This window comes from Calliphora vicina, chromosome 3 (assembly GCF_958450345.1).
Source record: "Calliphora vicina chromosome 3, idCalVici1.1, whole genome shotgun sequence".
Taxonomy (NCBI): Eukaryota; Metazoa; Arthropoda; class Insecta; order Diptera; family Calliphoridae; genus Calliphora; species Calliphora vicina.
Window position 1 is genome coordinate 74,053,869 of NC_088782.1, and position 10,882 is coordinate 74,064,750.

At 30.3% G+C, this 10,882-nt stretch overlaps 1 pseudogene; it reads right to left on the bottom strand.

Moving 5' to 3' along the window:
* Positions 1 to 4,483: 4,483 nt before the first annotated feature.
* Positions 4,484 to 5,474, bottom strand: LOC135955530 (putative nuclease HARBI1; annotated as a pseudogene).
* Positions 5,475 to 10,882: the final 5,408 nt, after the last annotated feature.

The following is a 10,882-nucleotide window of genomic DNA, read 5'->3' on the forward strand; positions in this document are numbered from 1 at the left end:
CCGTTTTGAAAAAAAAAACATAACTTTTTCATTAATTACCACAAAAAATATAAAGAAATTGGAAATACCAATAGACAAGAATGCTTTAATTTCTGAAATATAGTATTTTCTCAAAAAATCACTATTTAACAACATATTCTTACTCCATATTCATATTTTAAATTTATAAAAGCTTTATAAAATAAAATTTTCATACAAAATATTTTTTATAAACCTTTAGTGCATTAACTTCTATTATGTATTAAACTAGCTGTCCCGGCAAACGTTGTTCTACCTAGCTCCCACAAAGTTTGAAGACTCCCACTATAATAGTACTCCAGATATGCATTAATAAATTTTTACTTTGTATCGGAGGTGCCATGCCCATTGTACCTATATAGGTCAATTGTGAATCTAAACCATCCAGGGACTCACTCAAACACACACAACAAATTTCATCGAAATCGGCCCAGCCGTTAAGGAGGAGTTCAGTAACTAACAGACGTACAGAAGAATTATATAAATAAAGAAGAAGATAATGTTTACAGTATACATTCATGAAACATAAATGGCACGATACTCGTTCTAGGATGCTTGTACCTTTAGTTAAAGCTGAGTTGTTGGTCCATTCCAATTTCAGAGCTAAGATGTGCTAAATTTATTGAATTTATTACTTCAAATAAAGATTTAATAAGAGCTGATAAAATTGATTAAAAATATAAATTCAAAATTATGGACTGAAATAATTAAACTTTATTAAAGTTTATCGTAGTAAAATAAAAAAATGTGAAAGATTTTATAAACAATTTTTTGAAACAAATTAGATAAAATTATAAAAAATAAATTTTCAGACAAAATTTGAAAATCTCGCAGTCTTAATTATCCAGATATTTAAAATTGACTATGTACTTTGTATGTAAAGTGCCACACCCACTGTTCCGATCCAGACCATTTTTAGCTAAACTCCGTACAGTAATTAGAATTTGATTCATACTTAGTTTAAATACATTACAATTATAGTACTCCAGATATTCGAAATTATGTATTTACTTTATATGAGAAGTCCCACGCCCACTAACACAATACCCAAACTATGTAGAATAGTAAGGGTGATATTAGGGAAAAAATTTAAGACTTCCACTATTCGATAATTACTATTTACACTCTATGAAAGGTGCCACACCCCCTATTCCGATCAGTCCCATTTATGGTAAGACTTCATACACAGATAAGAAATTGGGTCGTATAAAGTTGTAAGACTTTCACAGTTATAGTTCTCCAGATATTCGAAAATAACTATTTACTTTGTATGTGTCACGCCCATTTTTAGCCAAGATGTGCACAATTATACCGAAGTAAATTCTGCGAAGTTTTGCGGCTTTCACAGTTATAGTTCATCAGATATTCCATAATAACTATTTACTTTGTATGGGAAGTGCGACGAACACTTGAATTTTTAAAATAGCCTATTGGTCCATCCAGGTATAGGGGAACATACATAACAAATTTCAAGACCATCGGTCCAGTGGTTTATTCTGCTATAAGTCACAAACAAATAAACATATTCCTATAATATTAACTATTCCTATTTTATTTACGTTTATGTTTTTTTAAAGTCTAGATTGTTGACTTTAATAAATAAAATAGGACAATAATTATAAACGAATTTATTTGAATTTTTCCCAGATCATTTAGTGGTGTCCCGTTTTGGAAATTTCAAAAGGTGGCAAGTCTAAAACACACTAATGAAGTCAAATTTTTTGAAGATATGTACATCGAATTCAATTTAACGTTTGGTAAAATCGTCAATAAGTTTTTAATGAATCATTATAATGCATTAGTAAGATTTAGCCTAAACATAAACTTATAGAATTATGCGGAATTTTATTTTAATTTTTAATAGTTTCATCATGTGTAATTGATTCTGAAAAAGTTTCTAAGTAAACTGATCGTCCTCTTCTATATAGAATTATTGTAATTCTTAAAAATATTAATCTAAAGAGGTTTGTATTGTAAATCAGCAGTTTAGGTTTCAAGTCAGACCAATAATGTGTATCGAATGAATACTAAAAATGCACAAAACATTAAATTTATTAATTTTATTCCCAAATTTTAAAAACCGGTTAACCGAGTGATAAAAACCGGATAAACCGGTTAACCGAAAATCAACATTTCAAATTAACCGGTTCGCATAAAACCGAGATTTCGATGAAAAACCGGTTTTTCGGTTAACCGGTTTATAAACACTAGCTGTGTCCCTCCTTCTTAATCGAGTGTGGCCACGGTTATCTAATATGTTGCGGGCCAGCGGTTTGGGTGAACTTCAAGTTTTTTTTAAATATTTTTGTACATTTTTCGAGATTTCAGTTTTTACAATGGGCACGTTAAGATCTTTGTGTATATTCGCGTTTTTGATATACCAGGGGGCAACTGCAATCATTCTTAGAAACTTGTTTTGGCGTCTTTGGATCTTTTCTACATTTGACGCTGAGGCCGTGCCCCATAACTGTATGCCATAACACCATATCGGTTTTATGATCATGTTATAAAGTAGAAGTTTACAATCTAAACTAAGCGTAGAGTTTCTGCCAATAAGCCAATTAATTTGAATTGATTTCAATTTCATTTGAGTCAACTTTGCATCTATATGACTTTTCCATGTAAGGCGACGATCGAGATGTATTCCGAAGTATTTCACTTCCAATTGTTGAATTATTGTTTGGTTATTGATATGAATAGGGGGGCATGATTCTCTACGCAATGTAAATGTAATGTGTGTACATTTTTGCTCGTTGACTTTAATTTTCCATTGTTTTAACCATTTTTCTAATTCAAATATGTGGTTTTGTAAGTAATGAGACGCTTCTTGAGGGTTTTCATGAATGCTTAGAATAGCAGTATCATCAGCAAATGTTGATGTATGAGTGCGATTGTTAGTTGGCTTATCAGACGAATATATCAAATATAAAAAAGGTCCCTGGATACTGCCTTGGGGGACTCCAGCTTCAATGGGTTGTGCAGTACTTAAAAAGTTTACCTCTTTAACCTTAAAAGTTCGACCAGTTAAATAGCTTTCCAACAGCTTATGTGTGTTTGCGGGTAAATTTTGACTCAGTTTGTATATTAATCCAACATGCCATACCTTATCAAACGCTTGAGAGATGTCGATGAAGAGTGCGGAACAGTATTTCTTTTCTTCAAACGCTTTTCTCACCATATTTACAAGTCTATGGGTTTGTTCGATAGTACTGTGTTTTTTTCTAAATCCAAATTGATGATTCGGAATACAATTGTTTTCAGTTAACATCGGGTACAACTTGTTCATAAGTATCTTCTCAAATAGCTTTGATATATTAGACAATAGGCTGATGGGTCTGTACGATTCTGCTTTTGTGTGATCTTTTCCCGGCTTGGGTATCATGGTAACCAGTGAAACCTTCCATTCTGGAGGATAATATTCAAGTCGTAATATAGCATTAAAAATAAAAAGAATTATTTTTATTGCTATCCGGGGTAGCTCCATAAGCATCTTGTTGCTGATCTTGTCCATACCAGGCGCTTTCTTGGGATTTAAATCAACAATAGCATTTTCGATCTCTCGAATCTCAAAACGTAGGGGTACGGCTGCTCCAAAATGGGGTGCAACAGGTGGCAACTCAATTGCTTCGTTTGATGTGTTTGGTGTAAATACTTTTTTTAAATGATTAACAGATTCCCTTTTTCAGTATCATTTCTTGTCCAACCACCACTTGAATTTAGCAAGGGGGACTTACATATAACGGGTCTTTTAAGACTTTTTGTTGCTCGCCATAATGAGTAATCCGATTGCGAGGTTGCGTCCAGGCTTTCTAAATATTTATTCAATGATTCATTTTTCGAAATTCCAAGAGCTTTTTAAGTCTTTTTATACAATCTTTAAGCTTCGATTTTAGTTGGGGGATCTGTGCAATTGCCACTCTCTGCGAAATTTTACTTTTTCATTTAAGAGCCGTTCGACATCTGCAGAATTAATTCTATTATATCTGATTTGTCGGGGGGTTTGGGTAGCATGTTGAGCAGCCAGTTTGAGATTTTTATCGAAATTGATAAGAGAGTGATCGATGTTTTCTGGTGTTCTTAGCGGTATGTTTTCCGAGCATGTGTACTGAGGTATTTTTTATATTTGAGCCAATTTATTCTTGTGCCTGCCATCGCTAAATTCCAAAAACACTAGAGCTTGAAGTGCTTCGATGAGAATGAAACACATAAATTTTTTTATATTTTCTTTTACCAGTTTTTCAACCATTTTTTTTATTGCAAATTCACGGGTAAATACTTGAACTACTACTTGCCCAAACATCATATAAAAATAGTTTTATTTTCTGAGCCCATTTATTAGACTGAATGAATTACTTTAAGATCTGCTAAGCATCATATAAATTAAATGTTATTTACTACTTAATATTTACCTAACATGAAATGTATTTTTGTTTTCTGTCTTTTTTTATTAAATAAAAGCCATATTTTAAATGGCATTTAAAGATATTTTTATTTGGTCTCTAATTTTCTGCCCAATTTTTAGCAATCGTGTTTCCCCGCCAGTAAATACTTCAATTGACGAGGGCTCTCTAGAATTTACATGCGTGTACATAGGCACCTTAAACTTTACGCATACATTGTGTAAAGCACCGCATACGTTACCAAATATTGCCATTTTTCGGGAGAGTATCGGCTTCTTCTCTCATTGCATAATATTCTCCAGCGTCCCTTTAATATTCCTATTGTGCGTTCAACGATACACCTAGCCTTCGCGTTAATTTCATTGAAATAGGCTTCTGCAGACCCTTCAGCGGTTATTGAATATTGTACTATACACCAGGGCTCTGTGTGTATAGTACCATAGAACCCAAATAAGAACCCAAACATTTAAGCCGTTCTCTGTATACAATTGCTCGAGTAAACGTCGTTCTTCGCAATGCTTCCAAACAAAACTGTCGTGCGCACCACCGCCGTACGTTGAATTAATAGCCAATATTTTGTATTCATGGTCACAAATCTAAACGTTTTACACAACTGTTAATTGATTAATTAATTGTAATATTTGTAATATAATATCATTGAATTTAAGCTGTGAAATCCTTTTCTGTTGAAGAACATGTACTCATTTTCTGTGGGTGCTTGTAAACCAAAGTGAGTGCCGTCTACACATCCAACCACTGAAAGTATCTTTTATATTTTAAGTACTTAACATATATTGTCGTATAAATACCTCCAGGGATTTTGAACTTGTCCATGAAATACTCCATACACTCCTCAGATTGATTTGGCAAAAAGTTTATCATTTTGGCACACAATTTCTTTTCTATTTCTTTTGTGACTTTTTTTACAACTTTGCACATGGTACTTTGTGCTAATCCAATCAAAAAATCATTCCCGGCATTATGCTGAAAGCTGCCACTGGCCAAAAGGTTCAATGTAGCGCCTAGCTATAATATGGGTGATACGGACGTCGACATATGACCAGAAATTTCTATTTCGGATAACCCATATTTAAAAGCATCTTTTGACAGGCGAAAACGTCTTTTAAATCTATGGAGGTTGAAACATTTATTTAAAATCATTCACTTCAAAAGACACAACTTACTCAACTTCAGGCAATGAAAAAGGATTGCTTTTGTCACGAATATTTCTTCTTATAATTGTAATATTCGACTCGTCCTCTGATTCCGATGATGAAGAATATAAAAAAACACTCGGATCCATTTTTATTACAAACTTACTGATATTTTTTAAAAATTTCACACTTTATTTTGTTTTCCTTTATTGTTTTTATTATTTTCATATGCTTACAGCTATGTAAAAAATAGTAGTAGGTAATATAAATTACGATTGAATACCGTGATCCGTCGGAGTCGATTAAGCCATGTCCGTCTATCTGTTGAAATCAATTTTCTGGAGACCCCAGATATCTTCGGGATCCAAATCTTCAATAATTCTGCTATTTAAAATCAGCAAAATCGGTCCACAAATGGCTGAGATGAGGAAAAAACCAGGACAACCTCGATTTTTTACCTATATCTGGATTACTAAGTCATTAATATATACAATAATGATAGATATTTCAAAGACCTTTGCAACGACGTATAAAGATCATGGTGAGTTGGACCAACAATGGGTCTAAATCGGAAAAAATATTTTTTATTTTAGTATTAACTTTAATTTGCTTTTATTTTTCATTAATAACTCTTGTTTTTATTTTTAATTTACTTTTAATTATTAGCAGGCGTCTTTCCACCAGTTTTTTTTAATGGACTATCGATAGGTTTTTTTCCGATAGCGATACTATCGGCAAAAAAACCACTATTGTTTTCTTGTTTTTTTGCACTATTTTATGTTTCACTGGTGGCGGTAGAAGAACGCACAGCTGCAAGATTAGGAATATTATTAGACCCCCGCTTCTAAAAAAAGGTTTCCGATTTTCAAACAATGCATATAGAGGCGCACAGTTTTACAAAATGAAATTGCAAATTTGCGATAAATCAGAATGGTCCTAAATTTGTCGAAAATAAAATTGACAACAAAGTGGTTCTCACAAGCGGATGCCATAATATCTATTAGACAATATTTGGAAAATGAAAATTCTCCCATAGAAAGTGATCCATTGCAGTACTAGAAGGTAAGAAGTAAGATTAATATGTATTGATTCAGTAACTTACACAATTTTGTCTTTTCAGCACAATGATTGTGTTATTTGTGCATACCTGCAACTTCAACTGAATCCGAAATGATGTTCAGCAAAGCTGGGTTAATAATTTCATTTTTAATAATTCAATTTTTATACCCTAAACCCTAATGGTGTTTACTTTTCTGACACAAAATGTTGCCTATATATTGTGTACCATTTATTAAATGTTACCCATACATACCCTCATAATGTGTTGCATTTTTAATGATCACAATAGAAAAAAATCATTACCTGTTGTGAATTAAATTTATTATTTTTTGAACGTTAAATTGAATTTTATTTACTGATATGTTATTTTGTCTAGAGTTGCCCATGTATGGATTACTTATATGGGAACCCTTTTTATTTGATAACCTGTCTACTCTGGTTTTGAATCTCGATACCGAATGAAATGGTTACCATTTTTAAGGTAATCGAATCGGTGAATTCGAAATAACGTCAATTCCAGAACAGACGCCAGAGTGTAGAGTTAAGTAAGTATTTTTTGGCAAGAATTGTTATTTAAATGGAATATTTTTTAGATAATAAAACTGAAAAAAAAATGCATTTGAATTTAAGAACTTTGCCGCGTTTTATAATGTATTTATTCTGCCTTTTACCCTTCTTTGTGTTCTTTTCTGAAAAAAATTTAGTTTGGTCATGTTCTTTTCTAATAATGTTACCCTAAACCCCTGAATATATGCTACCCCTGAATATATGCTACCCCTGAATATATGCTACTTTTTATGTAAGCAAAAAGTATAGTTTTATAATATTTAGAAGCTACATAAAAGAAAAGTGCATAAATGGTAATGATATTTGTTCCACTGTGATCGTTAAAAATGCTTTTTGATTTTCTGACTAAATACAGACCGAACCACTTTATCACACTTCTATACACTATTTTAAGATTTTTTTTTTTTAAATTTACAGCACACTTTTATTTCCGAAACACGTTAATTTTGCTCAAATGAAAAAAATTATTTTTTATAAATTTTTGACACTTATTTTTATTTGTGGTAGAATTTAATTTATAGAACACAGTTTCAATTTTTGGTATTGAAAATAAAAGAAAATTTAAACATTTTTATAGAACTCTGTGTGTCTGGTGAAAATTAAAAAAGGCACCAATACAATCTCAAAACTATGTACAAATACATTCTCACGACTTAGGTTTTTGACAACAGACTTCGATTTTTTCGCTCTCAGTAACGCTTCTATGGATATATTATTCCATGGTACAAAATATATAGGCAACATTTTGTGTCAGAAAACAAAACACCATAAGTTGCTGCCGCAACATTACCATTATGCAATTTTCTTTTATGTAGCTTAAATCAGTATAACAACTGAAATAGTATAACAGTTGTTAGAAAGACTAGTTTATTCAGACGATATTTTATTTCAAATGCACTAAAAATTGTATCTAATTCAGCATTTGATAACTGAAATTCCTATTAGAACGTATGAAATTTAACAATTTATATACTTAATAATTAGTTAATATGTTTGGATCAATATTTTTCCCTTTTAACCTCAAGTGAAGAAACATAGTATAAACAAGTAAGAGTGCTATATTCGGCTATGCCGAATCTTATATACCCTTCACCTTTGTTGTGGATGCATTATTATTTTTTATAATTAGTATATACATATGTATTAAAGACCTGCACATGCAGCATTGTTTAACATGAAGACAATTGCCACATGATGCTTTTGTCATGTCAACACGCAAAGGCAATGTATATCAAAACAAAAAACAAATTCAGCATCATTTTAACAACATCATAACACACACAACATTAAAAAAATTAACAGATGCATGGATGACATGGAAAATAATTTCAAGTCATTTAAATCATGTATGAGGCATTGTTTGTATGAGATGATTTCAATTCATTTGTGGTATTTATTGTGTGCAATAAGAAAAAATTGACTATAAAAATACAACTGGAATTTATATTTATATTATATAGAGGTCAAAATAAAAATACGAAAGTACATCAATGGGTTTTTCAATGTTGTTTTGAAAAATTTTACAATATTTAGTAATATTACCTGTTATATTATTACTTAAAAAGGAATACGTTGAATATAAGCCATAAAATGCCAAAAATTTTCATGGAATTTAATGTTTTTCACATACATATTTTAAATACTACCTGACTTAGGTACAACCGCTCGAATGTTATTAACGGGGCATTTAATAATTACATTGCTAAATAAAATAAAACTCCACGAACAAAGCCAATTGGCCTATTAGACGGTGTTTAATTAAAGAAAATTAAATTAATGTATACATCCTTAACGGTGAAGTTTATAATATATTTAATGATATTAAAGACAAACGTGTTTATTATTATACGCGTTGTAAAAACGTGTTTAAATTTAATGAAGTGTCTCTGAATCATTCGCGGCATAATTGCTACAAAAATATTCCAATGGAACAAATGCATCTGTCCAACGATTTGAAGAAAAAGTGTAGGGGATTTATTGCGTAACTTCACAGAAATTTTTTTCCTATTTTTTGTTTTCAAATAAAATCTAGGAGGCTTGAACAAAATTATTTAAATTTTCTGGTATATTTTTATGTTGTTCAAAAATGTTTGAAATTTTTCTTGGAAAATATTTAATTTTTTTATGATTTTCAGCTATATAATGAGAAAATATGGGCTAAATTTACTGCATTTTTAATACATTTAGAAATATTGGCCAATATTTTTTTTACTTTTCTACTTCTACTTTTATAATTTTTACATTTCTACTTTTTACATTTTTACTTTTATAATTTTTTACATTTCTACTTTTATAATTTTTTACTTTTTTACATTTCTACTTTTATAATTTTTTTGCTTTTCTACTTTTTATAATTTTTACTTTTCTACTTTTATAATTTTTACTTTTTTATTTTCTACTTTTCTACTTTTTTACATTTCTACTTTTATAATTTTTTGCTTTTTACTTTTCTACTTTTATAATTTTTACTTTTTTCTTTTCTACTTTTTTACATTTCTACTTTTTTACATTTCTATTTTTATAATTTTTTGCTTTTCTACTATTTTTTACTTTTCTACTTCTACTTTTTACATTTTTACTTTTATAATTTTTTGAACAAAATTATTTAAATTTTCTGGTATATTTTTATGTTGTTCAAAAATGTTTGAAATTTTTCTTGGAAAATATTTAATTTTTTTATGATTTTCAGCTATATAATGAGAAAATATGGGCTAAATTTACTGCATTTTTTAATACATTTAGAAATATTGGCCAATATTGGGATATTATACAAAAATATTTGAACTACATAATGGAATTTATTATAAAATAGCAACAAATTTGTGTAAAAAAAGCAAAAATTTCCTTCATGTACAATTTGATAATATTTATGAACATGTTCTTATTCTGAATGAAAAAAGTTTGGAAAAAATTCTTGTTCGATTAATAATATTTATTAAAAAATTCATTCCAATTATGAATTTCTTTTTCCTGTGTTACACTTTATTATTTATATTTTTTAAAAACCCTTATATTATTTGTTCTAAATATTTAAAAAAAAAAATATAATGCTAAATAATAATAGTTCTCAGATTTTCACAGTTCAGCAGTTGTGTACAATTTCATTCTGCTATGCAATTTTATTCTGCCTAACAATGCGACACTTGTTAACATGAATTCAATTCAAGCTACCACACATAACAACAGCATCATCAATAGTTATAGACATGACATGGCACAACACGGTTTTCGCGGCGCGATGACATGGTACAACATGGTTTTTGCGGCGCGATGACATTGAACAACATGATGTGCGCGTCGACACAACAAAACAAAGCATCAAATTTTGAAGTAAGACATTTTTCTACAAAATGTTGTCTTGTGCAGGCCTTTAATATGTATGTACATTGCCCACTTTCAGCGTACAGCATCCTAAATTTATCAAGAACACAAAAAACAACAACAACGCCAAACGAAACAAAACACCAAAAGAAAAAACAAAATACGCAAGCCAATGAAACCAACACACGTCCAAACATACGTTTAATTGTATAAAAAACAACAACGCCAAAAGAAACAAAACACACATAAGATTTGTTGCTTTTTTGTCCAAACATACGGTTTGTTGATTTTTTGTCAAAAAAACCAACACACAACCAAACAAACGTTTAGTTGTATAAAAAACAACAACAACGCCAAAAGAAA